We start from the raw sequence: 18,104 nt of genomic DNA on the forward strand, positions 1-18,104 counted from the left end.
CCTCCTGTTTCTTTCTCATCTAGAACATTGCATCTGATTTGTATGTCTTTAAATCTTCCAGGTTATAGAGTCCTGATTTTTTTTTTTTCTTCTCATCATTTGAATTTAGTCCTTTGGAAACCATAATGGGCTTACTCCAGAAAACTGATAATATTCAGCTCAAGTATTATATCACAATCATTTTTCTGTCTTCTGAGATCAGTTCAGTTAACATTTTTCATATCTCTTTCACAAAGCACTTTATGTAAGTATAATGTTACAGTGAATTTAATCTAGCTAATGGTGACATAGTTTAATGCTTCATAAATTCTCCAGTTTGCCAGCCAACTGAATGCTGCAAACTAGCTGACAAGGTGATGGGCACATCAGCACTTGTGATTTATACAAACTGATTATAGTCAATTTTTTTGTTGTTGTTGTTAAGAATCATCATGACTAGAATGTATACCAATACGTCCAGCCCTCAGTCCAACACCACTATGATGCTATCACAGTCACTGTTCACTGCTATGGAAATTATGTGCAGGTAATATGTGATAGTGACCTAAAGAACAACTGATAAAAATTTCCTACTTTGACATTCTCTTAATCAGAATATTGTAATACACTCTATTCACAGAGAAACTTTGTTTTGTAACAAAGCTCTAGTGACACAAGATAGAAAGCCATATTAAAGATGTTCCTATTTTGCCCTATGAGTACATCAAGAAAACATGTTTATTTGATATTTGTACACCAGCTTTCCAAGAATTTATCCTAGACCTTAAAACAATTTTTTTTTAAAGATTTATTTCTTTATTCATGAGAGACACAGGCAGAGGGAGAAGCTGGCTCCTCGCAGGGAGCCCGATGTGGGACTTGATCCTGGATCCCTGGATCACGCCTGAGCCAAAGGCAGGCATCCAACAGCTGAGCCACCCAGGCGTCCCTTCCTAGGCCAATTAAGTGAAATAATCAATTATATAAGAAATGACTCCTTTAAGTTGTTTTATACCATGATTTAATAGGAAGACTAATGTTCCTCTTCTTTCCTGAGCCATAATGAATGGCCAAAATGAAAATGTTCTTTTTATTTCTAGGACACTACAATAGATTCACATAGCTCTATATGTGATAGATGATATGTCTGACAGTGGATTGAATATTTTTGGGATACAGATATTTCTGGGAGCCAGGGACTATCTTCAATGAGTGGTAGAATTTGAGCAAAGACTGGAAGTTCCAGAGCAGAGAGGACATTTAAAATTTTGTCAGTTTTCTGAAATATTTCTCAAAATGATTAACTTTCAAAAATTTTTCCAATTGATGTTAATAAATGTGCATTCAGCTGTGTATACATTTATACTTAGAGATTTGCATAGTTATATTTTATCTAAATACATGGGTTGATTATCCATGTATTTCACCAAGATTTGGTTGTGTGGCAGCTGTTGAGTTTTGCGGCACTTGCTCTGCGGACTTTGGAAGGCTACAGCATTACCCTTGTTTGCACGTGGAATCTGGTCGGTGTTACAGGCTTCATGCATGCAACTTTCACAGTAATTTTCTTTCTTTTCTTTTTCTTCAAGGTAATGTTCTATATATAATTTTCCATGCCATTTCTATAGATTGATTAGAAAGCATTCCTTTTAAAATTGGAGGGCTATCATGTTCTTTGTCCTGTGGATGCAGTGTGGAAAGAAGTAAAACATAATATTACTATTTTCTGTAATACGATTATTTGCACATGTAGCAGGAAAATCAAATATCAGCCTTGTTTTTCAGTTTTATTCCCCTAGTGGTGGAAAATGTAAAAACTCTGTTCTCTAGATTTTTCTATTTATTTCTTGGCTTTTATTTGTGTAGGAGAGAGATTTCACCTAAAGCATCTGTCAGAAATGCCATATTCAGTGTGATACTAAAAGGAAAAAAGGTAAGTCCTCACAGTTGTCAAGTATTCAATGTTCCTCCTACAAAGCCACGGGATGCAGCTCAAATCAGGTCACTTGAGGGTCTATAGAAAGTGTTTTTTAATCATTGTGGAGCTTTGGGACTACTTTCATAGGCAAAATAAAACTTCAGGTGATTTTTGTATTGCTATCTTCTAAAAGAGAATCATTAATGCGATTTTAAAAGGAATGCTTTCTAAAATTATTATTCAGAGTTTTTCAATTTTTCAGTTATTTTTCTAACTGCTGTCACATCCAACTCCTCTTCTCCATTCCCAAGACCCAAACCCTACAACATATTTCAGTTGCTTTTTGTTCTTCTGATTACCTAATCTCATGTGAGTTCCAGGGACTTCCTCTTCCATTTAAAAATACCTGTACATCCCGAACTTCCCTTTTTCCTATTACTTTCTTGTCTGAGAAACAAGTTGAAAAAAAAAAAAAAAAAAAAAAAACAGAACACAACGAAATCTTCCACTACGAGCTTCAGCCTTAATGTCAACTAGGATTCGGCGTTTGCAGAAGCACAATCTGGTACATTCTCTCGGGCATGAGAGGGATAATTCACCCCATAATTCTTGTTAGCTACGTGGAACTCCTCAATTTCATAGCTCTCCCTCTCCTATCAGTAATTTCTCCTTCCTATTATCTACCAAATAATATAATACGTGAATCTGAAGTGTATTGTAAACTAAGCATAATCCCCTCCTTGCCAGGCAGGCCCCAGACCTCTGAGCTGCTGTCCTCTTGTGTGTCTGCATTCCCTCTATGACCCACATCCTGCCCTGGGTGCTGGCTTCTTCTCTGGGGACACACATCCAGAAACCCCTGAGTCTCTCTCTCCTGGAGTCCCTTTCTAAAATCAAACTCCCTTAAATTTTCTGTATTGTTCTCAGGGCATTTACCTCCACTCAAAGCCTTAACCAAATAAAACTCGACTTTCTCAAACAGTACTACCCTATTTTCTCAAAACCCTTCTCAGTGAAAGTGACTCACTTTCTAGGTGCCCCACCCCTACCCCGTCAGTCCTTCTCCTAGCCCCTGTCAGAAGGAGGAGGTTGCCTTGTCCCTTAACACAGCTTCGTTCCTATTAGGGTTCTACTCCCTTGTTTGAACTCTCAAAGACTTTTCCTCAGGCCTTTCTTGGTAGTCCATTTATGTGGCTGTACCTCAAATTATCCCATTTAGAAGAACAGAAGTAGGGGTGCCTGGGTAGTTCAGTGGTTGATCATCTGCCTTCAGCTCAGAGCGTGATCCCGGAGTCCTGGGATCGAGTCCCACCTCAGGCTCTTCGTGGGGAGCCTACATCTCCCTTGGCTTGTGTCTCTGCCTCTCTCTCAATGTGTCTCTCATGAATAAATAAAACCTTAAAAATATTTTTTTTAAAAAAAGTATAACAAAAAAATTCACCGCCAATGAAATCAACATTTCTGAAATCTTTAGGTTTTTTCCCCTAAACTTTCTCAACTGCAATTTTTGGTTGTCCTGTACCCTTGGCCCCCTGACTTGCTGAGCTTCCTATCAGTATGTGCTCCTGACCCAGCTTACACAACCTGATGTACCACTAAAAGGATGCACTCGCTAAAAGGTGCTAGTGGGAATGGGGCCTGCCCCAATTCTAGAAAGAGGTGATCCAGTCTGGTGAGCTGTGTTTTGCCACCTGAATGTTCTCCCCTTTGTACCCCACTTTGGCTGGTATTGGTAGGTAATGTGGGAACAAAGTGGGGCCAGAGGCCACAAGTCCTCCAGAATAATACTCCCTTATACCCAGAGGCCCCTTCTAAAGGAGGAGTTTGGGAGAGGAGAGTGTCCATGAAATATTCCATCTTCTTGTCAAAGGCAAGGGGTTGATTTCTCAGGTCAGGGTGTTAATGAAACTAGAAGTACAGAATCCTTTTTTTTTTTTTTTTATTAGGTTGCTTTTGATTTATTTAAAAAAATGAATGACTTGCAAGAGCGCAAAAATAGACTCATGTATATAATGTCAACTAATATTTGACAAGGAAGCCAAGGAAACGCCATGGAGAAAAGACTGTTTCTTCAATAAATGGTGCTGGGAAAACTACATATCCACATAAAAGGAATGAATCTAGATCCCTAGCTTATGTCACTCAGAAAAATTAACTCAAAATAGATTAAAGATTTTAAATGTTAAGACTGGAAGCCATAAAACACCTACAAGAAACCACAGGAATACGGCTCCTTAACGTGGGTCTTGGTAAGGATTCTTTTTAATAAGATACCCAAAGCACAAGCAACAAAAATAAAAATAAGTGGGATTACATCAACCTAAAAAGGGCAAAGGAAATCAGTAACAAAATGAAAAGGCAACTTACAAAATGAGAGAAAGTTTTTGCAAATCATATATCTGATAAAAAGTTAATAGAGAAAATATATAAAGTATGCATACAACTAAACTGAAAATAACAACCCAATTTAAAAATGGGCAGAGGACCTGAATAGACAATTTACCGAGAAAGACCTATGAATGGCCAACAGATACATGAAAAGGTGCTCAACCCCTCTAATCATTTAAGGAAATGCAAATCAAGACCACAATAAGACATCACTTCACAACTGTTACAATGGTCATCATCAAAAAGATAAGACATAAAAAATGCTGGTGAAGACATAACAGTAAAGGAAACCCTGGTACACTTTTGGGGGGATTATAAGTTGGTACAGCCACTATAGAAAACAGTATGGAGGCTCCTTGAAAAATTACAAACCACAGATTCCTTCTCTTTTTAGACTTTCTGTTGAACAGGCTACGCCATTTTCCAAGCCAGAAAAAAATCGCACCATCCATTCTGTATTTTATGCACTTCTACTCTAATTCTTGAGAGACGAGGGCACAAATGAAGATTGGCTGCATTATAAATTGATACCATATAACCTCAACTAGGACCACAATCCTTGTCACCAATTGTTTATCCCTACTTAACTCTCTAGTATAGTTTCCAGGCTGTGCTATTCCGTTTTATTTACAAAGATCAACCAATTACCTTAGTGAAGTTCAATTTGAGGGGAAAGGAAATCAAGACTTTCCCAGAATCTATGACTAACTTATTTTTCATTCTGTCAGTCCTTTGCCTTTACAATGCAAGATGTATAGGGAAGGAAAATAATCTTAATATTTTAAACGTTTTTTCCAGTTTTAAGGAGATGTAATAGACATACGGCATTTTATAACTTTATTTATTTATTTATTTTTGGAACACTTTATAAGTTTTTTTTTTTTACTTTATAAGTTTAAAGTGTACAGCATGATGCTCTGACTTACCTATATTGTGAAATAATCACTATGAAAGTTTAGTTAATATCCATCATCTCCTATAGATTCAAAAAGATATTTTTCTTTGCAATGGGAACTTTTAGGATTTATTCTCAATATTTCTAAATATACCATACAGCAGTGTTAACTACAGCCATCGTGTTGTTTCTTTTATCTCTAGCATTTATGCACTTTCTAACTAAAAGTATGTCCTTTTTTTTTTTTTAAAGTATGTACTTTTGACCATCTTTATCCAATTCCTTCTCCCTGTACCCGCGTCAGGTCACCACAAACAGGACCTCTTTTTCTCTGAGTTTGCTGCTGTTTGTTTTGTTTTTAGGTTCTGCATATAATTGAGATCATATAGTATTTGTCTTTTCTGATTTATTTCATTTAGCATGATGCTTGCAAGTTTCATTTATTTTGTCACAAATGGCAGGATTTCTTCCCCTTTTTTGTGGCTAAATAATATCCCATTGCATATATATGCCACATTTTCTTATCCATTCATCTTTGGGTGGACACTTAGGTTGTTTCCCGGTCTTTGTTACTGTAAGTAATGCAGCTATGAATACCGGGGAGTGCAGACATCTCTTTATAGTGTTTTCATTTTCTTCAGTTATATTCCCAGAAGTAGAATTGATGGATCATATGATAGTTCTATTTTTAACTTTTTGAGGAACCCCCATTCTCTTTTTGTAGTGTCTGTACCAGTTTACAACCCCACCAACAGTGCCCAAGTGCTCCTTTCTCTCTTCAACTTTGCCAAAATTTTTTATCTTTTCTTTTCGATGCTAGATATTCTAACAGATGTGTGGTGATATCTTCATTGAAGTTTTGATTTGCATTTCCCTAATAATTAGTGATGCTCATCATCTTTTCATGTGCCTATTGACCATTTGTATTTTTTCTTTGGAAAAATAGACATTCTCAGGTCCTTTGCTCAGTTTTAATTAGATTATTGATTTTTTGTTGTTGTTGCTTTTTTACTTTGGTGTTATGTAAGTTATTTTGGGTATTAACCCCTTATCAGACATTATGATTTGCAAATATTTTTCTCATTCTATAGGTTAATTAAGCAGCTTTTCATTTTGTTAACTGGTTCTTTCTCTGTGTAGAATTTTTGCAGTTTGATATAGTCCTACTTGTTTATATTTTATTTTCTTGCTTGTGCTTTCAGTCAAGGAGCCTTTTTCCTGTTTTCATCCAGTGTCATGATTTCAAGTCTTACATTTAAGTTTTCAAGTTAATTCTTGTGAGTGGTATAAGACAAAGGTCTAGTTTCATTCTTTTTTTTTTTAAGATTGCATTTATTTATGAGAGACACAGAGAGAGAGAGAGAGAGAGAGGGAGGCAGAGACACAGGCAGAGGGAGAAGCAGGCTCCATGTAAGAAGCCTGATGTGGGACTCGATCCTGGGACTCCAGGATCAGGCCCTGGGCTGAAGGCAGCGCTAAATCGCTGAGCCACCCGGGCTGCCCTAGTTTCATTCTTTTACATGTGAATATCCAATTTTTCCAGTACTATTTATAGAACATACTGTATTTTCACCTTTGGGTATTCTTGGCTTTTTTGGTAAATGCATGGATTTACTTCTGGGCTCTCCTTTCTGTTCTATTGGTCCATGTGTGTTTTTATACCAGTACCATAGTATTTTGATTACTATAGCTTTACAATATAGTTTGAAATCAGGACGTGCGATGCCTCCCACATTATTCTTCTTTCTCAGAATTGCTTTGACTATTTGGAGTCTTTTGTTGTTCCGCATACATTTTAGGATTGTTTTTTCTACTTCTCTAAAAAAAAATGCTATTGGAATCTTGCTAGAGATTGCACTGGATTTTATAGACAGCTTTGGGTAGTATGGCTATTTTAACAATGTTGATTCTTCCAGTCCATGAACATGAGATACCTTTCTATTTATTTCTGTCCTCTTTGATTTATTTTATCAAATTTCTTGTGGCCTTCAGTTTTATGAGATCTTTCACCTCCTCAGTTAAATTTATCCTTAATTATTATTTTTTTCGTTTTTGATGCTTTGCAAATTGAATTATTCTTTATTTCTTTTTCATATAAATTGTTAGTGTAAAGAAATGCTGATTTTTGTATGTTAATTTTGTATCCTACAACTTTACTGATTTGTGGATCAGGCCTGACCGTTTTTTGATGGAGCCCTTAGGATTTTCTATACATATAATCATCTCATCTGCAATTAGATACTTATTCCTATACAATTTTAAAGTTTTTTGTTTTATTCTGTTGCCTGATTACTCTGGCTATGAATTCTCATATTGTACTGAATAGGAGTGGTGAGAGTTGGCACCCATATTTTGTCCCTGATCCTAAAAACTTTCAAACTTTCACCACTGAGCATGATGTTAGCAGTGGGCTTGTCATATATGAACTTTATTCTGTTGAGGTATGTTCCTTCTGTAGCTAATTAAGGGGTTGAATTTTTTGGTCTCTTTGTTTTTTAGTCATGAATAGATGTTGAATTGCATCAAATGCTTTTTTGTGACTATTGAGTGAGATGATCATATGATCTTTTTTCCTTTCATTTTATTAATGTGATGTATCAAATTGATTTTTTAAACCACTCTTGTATCCCAGAGATAAATCCCATTTAATCTTAACAAATGGTCTTCCTAAATATGCTACTGAATTCATTTTGCTAATACTTTATTAAAATTTTTTTCATCTAGGGATGCCTGGGTGGCTCAGGAGTTGAGCATCTGCCTTCAGCTCAGGGCGTGATTCCGAGGTCCTGGATTGGGCTCCTTGCAGGAAGCCTGCTTCTCCATCTGCCTATGTCTCTGCCTCTCTCTCTGTGTCTCTCATGGATAAATAGTCTTCAATTTTTTTTTCGTCTATATTCATCAGGGATATTAGTCTTTAATTTTCTGTTTTCTTCAGCTTTTGCAGCTATCTTCTTTCGTATTATGATAAGGCTGACATCATAAAATGGGTTTGAGAGTGTTCTTTTCTCTTCAATATTTTGGAAAAGTTTAAGAAAGACTGTCATTCTTTAAATTCTTTTTTCCATTCTTTAAATTTTGGTAAACTTCACCAGTCCTGGTCCTGGACTTTTCTGTGTTGGGAGATTTTTGATTACTGATTCAATCTCATTAATAGTAATTGGTCTGTTCAGATTTTCTATTTCTTTTTGAGATAGTCTAGCTAGGGTGTATGTTTCTAAGAATTTCATTTCTTCTAGGTTGTCTGGTTTGTTAATGTATAGTGGTTCATAGTCACCTCTTATGATCCATTGTATTTCTGTGGTATCAGTCATAATGTCATCTTTTTAACTTACAATTTTGTTAATTTGGGTCCTCGCATCTTCTTGGTTATTCTCATTAAAAGTCTGTTAATTTTGCCTATCATTTCAAAAAAAAACTCCTAGTTTTTAATGTTTTCTACTATTTTCCTGTTCTCTACTGTATTTATTTCTGCTCTAATATTTACTTCCTATCTTTTACTATCATTGGGCTTAGTTTGTTATTTTTCTACTCTTAAGGTGTATAGTTCAGTTGTTTGAGATCTTTCTTATTTCTTAAATGTAGGTATTTACTACTATGAACTTCACTCTGTAACAGCTTTTACTGCATCCAGTAAGACTAAAGGCAGTAATGATGTTTTTTTACATTTTTCATACTTGGTGAGCCTGACTCTCTAGAAAAGAGGCTTCTCATTCACTTAAGAGGTCAGTAGAAAAGTCACTGAAGACAGTGACACTGAAGACAGGAAGACCCAAGTTTTTGTTAAATTGCTTTAAGGGGGAGAAATGATCACTTGCTGTTTTTTAAAGATTTTATTTATTTATTCATGAGAGAGAGAGAGAGAGAGAGGCAGAGACATAGGCAGAGGGAGAAGCAGGTTCCCTGCAAGGAGCCTGATGCAGAAGCCCAATGCAGAACTGGATCCCAGATCCTGGAATCAGGACCTGAGCCAAAGGCAGCTGCTAAACTGCAGAGCCATCCAGGCGTCCCACTTGCTGTCTTTTAAAATCTGAATAAAACCTATATGCCCAACAACTGCAGTTCCACCACCCTTCACTTTTCCCTGTTTCTGCCCCACCCAATGTCACACACTATTCTCATACCCTCCGGGTGCTTCTTTCTCTTCCTGTCTTCACATAGATGGTTTTCAGTGGCTGAAATACCTTTTCTACCTTCTAACCACCTTTTAATACTCAGTTCAAATGCCTATTTCTGCAGATTTTTTTTTTTCCATTCTGCTGGGTCTCCTTTGAATTTCCCATGGTAGTTCACACACACTTTTCACTCCATATTGGAGGAAAGGTGTGCAACTTTGGTCTTCCCTCTGTGAAGTGTCGAGTAGGAAGAGGCAGTATGATAAATAAAGGGCTCTGGAGCTACAAAACAGTGACCAGAGCCCACCCTTTCACCCTCTAGCTGTTTCTTAGTTTAAATCTCAGCTTCCTCACTTTTAAAGTTAGGGCAACAGTAGCTACCTCAAAAATTTATTGCAAAGTAAATGAGATAATTTATATAAGATGTAAGCTACAAAGGATCTTCCATATCATTAAAAATAATGCATCATATAATATTTGAAATACACAAAAAGATTTACGTAACATAGGTTATAAAGCATACAGGCAGATAAGCACCTTTGAATGTATCACTCAACATAATTCAAATATTATCATTAAGAACAGTCTTACTTGTGTCTCCTTCCCTTTCCATTCTCCTCATCCTAAATTAACAACTATTCTAAAATGTATGCTTTCCCTTCCTTTTTCTTTCAAAATAGTTTCAATAACAATTTTTTTTACAAATGTTTTTCATATCAACAAAAACTATTTTATATTCATATATCTGTTTGTAGTTGTGGTCAATTCAGTGTTACCACTGAATAACATTTCATTACATTTTTATTCCACAATTTATACAGCACAGTTCATCAGTGTGCTGTGTAATTTAAATATTTAAATTTTGGTTGTTCCAAAGGTTTGCTATTATGAACACGAATACTGAAGTGTATCTTGCATATAACGCTGTGCAAATTTAAGGTGTACAAAATGTTAATTTGGCACATTTACATATTGTAATATGTTTGCCACTGTGCAGATAATTAGCACCTCTGTCACGTTACATAATGATCCTTTCTTTTTAGTCATTAGAATTATTAGGTTCTAGTTTCTCAGCAAGTTTCATGAATTATAATACAGTATTGTTGTTTATATTCACTACAACATTGAACAGGTCTCTAGGGCTTAATCACTACTCATTATAAGGATACAAGTGTATTCTTAAACAACATTTGTCCTATGCTCTGAATCCTCATCTCCTGCTAACCACTATTTTATTTTGCTTTTACAAATTTGGCTTTCGTAGGTTCCACATATATCATATACAGTACTTGTCTTTCTCTGAATCATTTAGCATAATACTGAACAATGTTAAATATGAATATTTTGTACAGGTTTTCTTTTCCCCTTTGCAAGGATTTCTCTAGAGTACATACCTAAAGTGGAATTGCTTATTTGCAGATTTGTGCATGTTCAACTTAACTAGGTAATGTCAAATCTATATCCAAAGATGTTATGTCTATTAGTGAATATATGAGCTGTCTAAATTGGCGTTTTGAAAGAACTTGCTTTTGGTCTTTTAATCATCTTTTATAATTCACATTTCCTCTTTATTATTTATTCTTCTCTACTTTCTCTTTTTTTTCTTTTTTTCTTTTCTTCTCTAATTTCAAAGGATTTATTTTATTGCTTCTGTCCTTTTTTATGTTCATTTTTTTGCTTTGTTTTGTATGTGTGTTTGTACCTTAAAATCTAATTTCTTTAAAATCCAAGTATAATTAATATAGTGTTATGTTAGTTTCAGGTGTTAGTTTCAGGTGTACAATATGATGATTCAGCAGTTCTATACATTTCTCAGTGCTCATCAAGATAAATGTATTGTGAATCCTCCTCACCTATTTCACCTAGCCTCCCACTTACCTACTCTCTGGCAGTCACCAGTTTGCTCTCTACATTTAAGAGTCTGTATTTTTTGTTTGTTTCCTTTTTTTCTTTGTTTTGTTTCTTAAATTCCACACATGAGTGAAATCATATGTTATTTGTCTTTCTCTGACTCACCTACTTCACTTAGCATTATACCCTCTAGGTCCATCTATGTTGTTGCAAATTGGCAAGAATTCATTTATTTTTATGGCTAATGATATTCCATTGTGTACATACACACACACCACTTTTATATCCATTGATTTATCAATCAACACTTAGGTGGCTTCTGCATCTTTGCTACTATAAATTAATACTGAAATAAACATAGGGGTGCATATATCTTTTTCAAATTAGTGTTTTCTTTTTCTTAGGGTAAATGCTCAGTAGTGAAATTACAGGATCATATGATATTTCTTTTTTTTTTTCTTTCTTTTTTGAGGAACCTCCATACTCTTTGCCACAATGGCTGCACTACTTCACATACTCTCCAAGAGTGTGCAAAGATTCCTTTTCTCCACATCCTCACCAAGACTTGTTATTTATTGTGTTTTTTACTTCATTTATTCTAGCAGATGTAAAGAGATATCACAGGGTGCCTGAGTGGCTCAGTCAATTAAGCATCTGCCTTCTGCTCTGGTCACGATATTAGGGTCCTGGGATCGAGCCCTACATTGGGCATCCCACTCAGTGGGGAGTCTGCTTCATCCTTTCTCTGCCCCTCCTCACCCCCTGCTTCTGTGTGTATGTGTGCACTCCCTCTCAAATAAATAAAATCTTTAAAAAGAGAGAGACCTATCTCACTTGCATCTGCAAGTAAAACTTTTAATTCTTCCTTACCAATTCAGATGCCTTTTATTTATCTCTGTTTTCTCTGATTGCTGAGGCTTCTAGTTCTATATTAAATTAAAGTGGTGAATGAGACCATATAATGTTTGTCCTTCTCCGATTGACTTATTTCACTCTGCGTAATACCCTCCAGTTAATAGTGAAAGGGAATAGAAGGGAAGGGAGAAGAAATGGGTAGGAAATATCAGAAAGGGAGATAGAACATGGAAGACTCCTAACTCTGGGAAACGAACTAGAGGTGGTGGAAGGGGAGGAGGGCGGGGGGTGGGAGTGACTGGGTGGCGGGCACTGAGGGGGGCACTTGACGGGATGAGCACTGGGTGTTATTCTGTATGTTGGCAAATTGAACACCAATAAAAAATAAATTTATTATTAAAAAAATTAAAGTGGTGAGAGTAGACATTCCTGTCTTGTTCCTAAAACTCTGTTTTTCACTATTGAGTATGATGTTCAGCATGGGTTTTTTCATATATGGCCTTTATTTATGTTGAGGTATTTTCAAACCTATTGTTTTGAGAGTTTTTATCACAAATGGGTGTTGCACGATGCCAAATGCTTTTTCTGCTTCTACTGAGATGATCATATGATTTTTATCTTTCTCTTGTTAATGTGATATATAACGTTAATTGAATTGTGAATACTGAACCGGTTTTGCATCCCTGGAATAAATCTCACTTGATCATGGTGAATCATCTCATTTAATTAATGTCTCCTCTTACTTTTATTATTTATTCCTTTTCACTTTCATATAATTTATTTTATTGCTATGTTCCTTACTTAAGATTGATATTTATGTAACTTTTACCCTTTTGTTTTCCCTAGTCAAAATACTTCAGACAACAACATCATCTGTAAGAATCATTGCAGATGGCTTCCTGGTTTATAAGATATTTCTGTCTATACTTAACCTTTTTAGTGTTATTTTTTCAATACTACATTTAGATACTATTGCTACTTTTATAGAAATGGTATTTACATGGGTGGTATTACCTACATTTCTCAGTGGTACCAACGTTTTAGATATAGATCATTCGCTTCTAAGTATTTTACATTTCTGTTGTAATTTATTTTGAGCAATTAGAAGTTTTAAGTTCTACAATTATGTATTTTCTTTGATAAAATACTTTTGTGATTGATAGTTCATTCAATTTCACTGTGATACTGTGATCCCTTCTTCTACACCCTCCCCTCTCTCCCTCTCCTCTTCTTTCTTCTCACACTATGGTCTGTTCGCTTCCGCCACACTTCCCTCTCTCCTTCCATTCCTTCCTCCCACTAATGTGCTGATTATAACTAATGTGCCTTAATGTGCTTAGTGTACCCATTGCTATCTCAACTTTGAGTTCTACAAGGTAAGGGGTGGCTGGAATTTTGTAACTGATACCACTCCTTCCCACTCCCTTTGGGGGAGATCTTTAGTCTGCTTCAGTCATTTTATTATTTGTCCTGCTTGTGCCTTAGGGAGTCCTTCATTATAATTTGAACACTGTACATGTTCTATAAATATGTTAGCTGGACCTTTACCCTCAATTCTGAGATTTTTTCCAATCTGCATCGTATTAGACACTTGGGTTTCAAGCAAAAGGAAATCCACATCCAGCTGGTTAAAAAGTAAAGGGCTCAGGTAGTAGAAAACTCAGAAGCAAGGTGGTAGCCTTAAGAGTGATCCAATCTCTAGAGGCACATTTACCCTCTTCTTGTACTGAGAAAGTGGGACTGAGGTAATTCCCATGAATCCTTGAAGAGCTCATATTTGTCTTTGAGGGGAAGAATGCAGGAGCTGTGCAGGTAGAAGGAATCCCTAAAGCCATCCTTCAGGAAGTTTAGTGGCTATTTCAGCTAATAATTATTTAGCAGATAATTAAAATATCCTTATTTTAGCTTCCTGCAATAGGTGACATTCCTGTGATGAGCAAGAAGTTTACATTTTTAGAAAACACATACAAATTCTCCTTACTGTATAGTAGATACAGTGCATCACTATTACTGCCTACCAGATATTGACTGTTTGGCTTAATACAGGAATAAAAACTAATTATGATAGCCACTTCTTTACTGATCAAGTGCCTCATTCCAGCCACAGTGAAACACAGCATACCCTGAGACAGAGGTTAACACGCCCACTTTACAGCTCAGGTGATGATCTCCATTCGGAGATTATAGAGCCTATCCAGAGTTAGCAGGTGCCAGAGGAGGGAATGTAACTAAAATATGATTGCCCCCAAGGCCTGTGCTATTGATCATCTTGCACCAGGCTTCAGAATGAGAAGGATTGGGAGAGAGAGAGCAAAGTTTTAAAATCTTACTAAACTTGTCTCAAAAAATAACACTGATTTAACAAACTGGCTGAATATGCCAATGAACAATCCTGGCAGATAGACAAGACTGGATAGACAAGTAATGAAAATGAAGTCCAGCCCGGACATCTGCATCACAGAATGGCTGTACTGGATGGCATTAAAAAGTCCTTCCAAGTCTAAGATTTGCTGTATAATTTAACTTTCTAATTATGAATCTTAAATAGGTTTTGCTAGACTGTGAGCTGCTTGAAGATATTCCTGATTTATGTTTAATCTCCTTTTTAGCTGCTAGCCAGCTAGGGCCTATTTCTGCTTAGGTTTTCAATTATTGGTGACTTGAATTAGAATACCCAAGATGAAATTTTGACATAAAATTAAAAAATAGATTTTAAGAACTTTTTTCAGCTTTAATTTAGATAAGACATAGTTAAATGTTTCTCTTCTTTTTATCGCTTTTACATATTGGCAGTCATTATCCTCTGTTAGAGTTTGAACTTTATTCACACTGTCCTAAGCTACTGGCTAGCTAGAGTAACCATGGCTAGATAACACATTAACAGAAATTCTTGCAAGTTTCAAGAAACTCCAGAGATAAAACTGGATTCAAATGAACCATTCATGACTTTCAAAACTCCTCTATATTTATCACATTTATTTTTAAACACCCTTGTGATAGGTCTAATAGTTACTGATTGAATAGTTTTTTTAAAAAATCCTAATAAATATGAACGATTAAATTATTTCCATTCTGTATCAAATGCACACTGCTTTTACAAACACCAAAATTACTTCTATTATGTGATACAGAAAATGGAATGCTAAATTCTAGCGAAGATGGATCACAAGACCATAAAACAGAAGCAGCCTATTTTATTATATAAAGTTTAAGGACAGAGCAGACAAAAATATCTCCAAGAAAGCAAAGTTCAAGATCAGCAAATTTCTTCAATTCTATGCTATAGACACAAAAAAGATACTCCTCAAAAAGTTAGTAACATTCCATATAAGGCAGTTAATAGAGTTTAGCAAAGAACAGGAAGTAACCGTGAAAAGTATAACATGGAAGGATGACTGTTATCTGATATCCATGTTCAAAAATATGAAACTAATGTGCTTCATTCATGTATGGTCAATAAAAGGAAAGATGCTATTATTTTCTAGAAAAAGATGAGTTCTAGGACTACACTTCATCTTTAAGGAATAGAATTGCTCCAGCATCTCTAATAAAATTTGTTAGAAAGGTAATTTTAAAATAGAACAACTAACACAAGTACTCTAAAGTATTTACCAAGAAAAATGATATATTTAATACTGATTTTTCTTCCTTATTAATTAATAGGCTGTAGGATCACAGCTGTGCATTGCTGGTTATTTAGAGTTAACAGGCTTTGCTTGGCCAAAGCATTTTACTTTTGTTCTTCTTTCTCCTGTTTAATGTGGAAGTTACTCTTGAGTATATTAGGCTTCGGTAATGACAAAGAGCTACATTTGATCTATAACTTTAAATCCTTCTATAGACAATTGCCTCAGAATATTTTATAACATTTTCTAAAAGGACTGCGTATGAAAGCCTTGATGATATTCTGACAACTCAGATAGTAAAAAGAGCATTTGATGAATTTCTTAATGAAGTAAAATGTCTTCCATCAAAACTCCTTTGTATCTTACCTGCTTAAAAAAAAATCACCTTTCTGTTGAACTAATTCTCAGTGTCATTAAACTCTCTTCTTTAGTAAATATCAATGATGTTTTATAAATTTGCAAATATTTCTTTTAATATTCTTAAACCTTTACTACTGAGTACTTAAAGATATTAGTTTTACATTTTCTAAATATGGTAAAGGCTGTCAGACATTTGTCTTTAAAAAGTTTTAAGGAGTGATGCTAGCTGGCTTAGTCAGTAGACCGTGTGACTCTTCATCGCAGGGTCATGAGTTCAAGCCCCAAGTTGGGCGTGGAGCTTACTTTGATAAAAAAGAGAAAAGTTTAAAGAATGAGAAAATATCTTTTTTTTTCCCAAATCTATAATAAGTCCATGTGAATTCTAATTCTTAAAATATGTGTGATATGCACCTTCCACAAGAAAGGACTGTTTTATAGATAAGATGCTGCTGGTTCCCTCTTCTCCCTTCATTTTGCCACATTCACTTCCCTCATGCATTTTCTCTTCTGTCCTGTCTCTGGTCTCAGAGCCGTCCTGCCTCTTCCAGTCCAAACCATTTTACTCTGCTTCCAGATTCATTTCCCTGACAGACTTCTGTCTTTCTAACTTATATCAAATGCAGCCCAGAGTGTCCCATGCTTATACTTTCCCCAGTTTTGCAGTGTCTCGTGCTACTTCTATTAGATCAATCTTGGCCACTGTTTGTGGCTATCTATGCACACGGTGAGGTCATTGCTGGGAAGGAACATGTAGAACTTTGCCCCCAGCACCTTGTATCCAGCAGGATGTGGGAGTGTGGTGGTGGCATTGGTGGCTTTTTTTTTTTTTTTTTGCATTGGTGGCTTTTTAATGGGCTCTGGTCACAGGATGCAGGCAGAAGGGATATGTGCCACTTCTATGCCTGGCCCATGAAAACCTACAAGCATGACTCCCCATGCTCTCTCTTTCTACTATAGCTGGTAGGATTTTTATACCCTAAATGATTGTGTAGAGGAGTGTTCCCCTCCTTCCTTGCTGCCATCAACTGGAACTTCAGCCAGTGAGAAGTATAAACTTCTATTCTGTAAAGCCACTGAGATTTCATGGTTATCTCTTATAGTGGCCAACTCTAACCTATACCATCCATTTTTAAACTATGTCCTTCATAACAACCTCCTAAGTGAAAATATTAAAAAAAATAGCTTTTAAAGCAAATTCCCTTCCTAGCTATAGTTTAATAGTTTATACTTTTCTCTGGAAATACTCAACATAGATCTATCTACCTTAAGAGAAATAGAATACAAAGAATAAATATAAATTTAAATAAACTGTCAATAGATCCAAATGTTACATTTTGAATTTTTTTAGTACTTATTAACTAAAGGATTATTTTCACGGGACAAACCTGAATGCAATCATATGTGACTTCAACAATGAAGTTTTTAGTATATTAGAACCAAAAAAATGTTAAATGTATATATGATCCATATACAATTATAAGATAACATTTCAACAAAGAGTTAAAAATATCTTGTTATATAAACTCAAACTATCATATATAAGTTCTATAAAATTAAATTATTTTCCTGGAATACCTCAACCTGAATACCTCCTTACTATTTGGAATAAAATCCAAATTCTTTACATAGTATTCAAAGTCTTATGTAATTTGGCTTCTTAATCTCTTCCTTTACTTCTTTTCAAGTTTCTTCTTTCATTCTACCAGTAATAGTTACTTTGTGAATCCACGTGATCTTCAAAACTTTGTATCATCAAACTTTTAATTTTGCCTATTGATTACAAATGAAAATATTATCTGATTTATCTATGTGGCCTTCATTTTCCTACTGCATTTAATGTTGAATATATTTTTCCTGTTCATTATATTCATTTTTTCCTCCGTGAAATGCTTGTTTTTCTTCATTGCCCATTATCCCCCCTATTGGTTGGCATCGCTTTACTTATTCATAGTTCTCTAAGTATTCTTGTTGCTAAACATTTGTTTGATGCATAACATGTCTTCTGCCATTTTTATCATTTTTTCACATTAAGATGCCTTTTGATAAGAAAATATAAGTTCATTAAAGTTACAAGTGTCAAATTTTTATAGTTAGTGCCTTGTGTCTCCCTTAAGGTGTTT

General features: G+C 35.3%; 1 protein-coding gene and 1 long non-coding RNA gene across 2 annotated transcripts in view; one reads left to right on the top strand and one right to left on the bottom strand.

The window, feature by feature from the left end:
* Window positions 1–18,104, bottom strand: part of CNTNAP2 (contactin associated protein 2) — a 2,034,882-nt gene that overhangs the window by 1,071,973 nt on the left and 944,805 nt on the right. The window lies entirely within an intron of this gene.
* Window positions 1–18,104, top strand: part of LOC102153683 — a 66,007-nt gene that overhangs the window by 33,557 nt on the left and 14,346 nt on the right. The window lies entirely within an intron of this gene.

This window comes from Canis lupus, chromosome 16 (genome assembly GCF_011100685.1).
Source record: "Canis lupus familiaris isolate Mischka breed German Shepherd chromosome 16, alternate assembly UU_Cfam_GSD_1.0, whole genome shotgun sequence".
Lineage (NCBI taxonomy): Eukaryota > Metazoa > Chordata > Mammalia > Carnivora > Canidae > Canis > Canis lupus.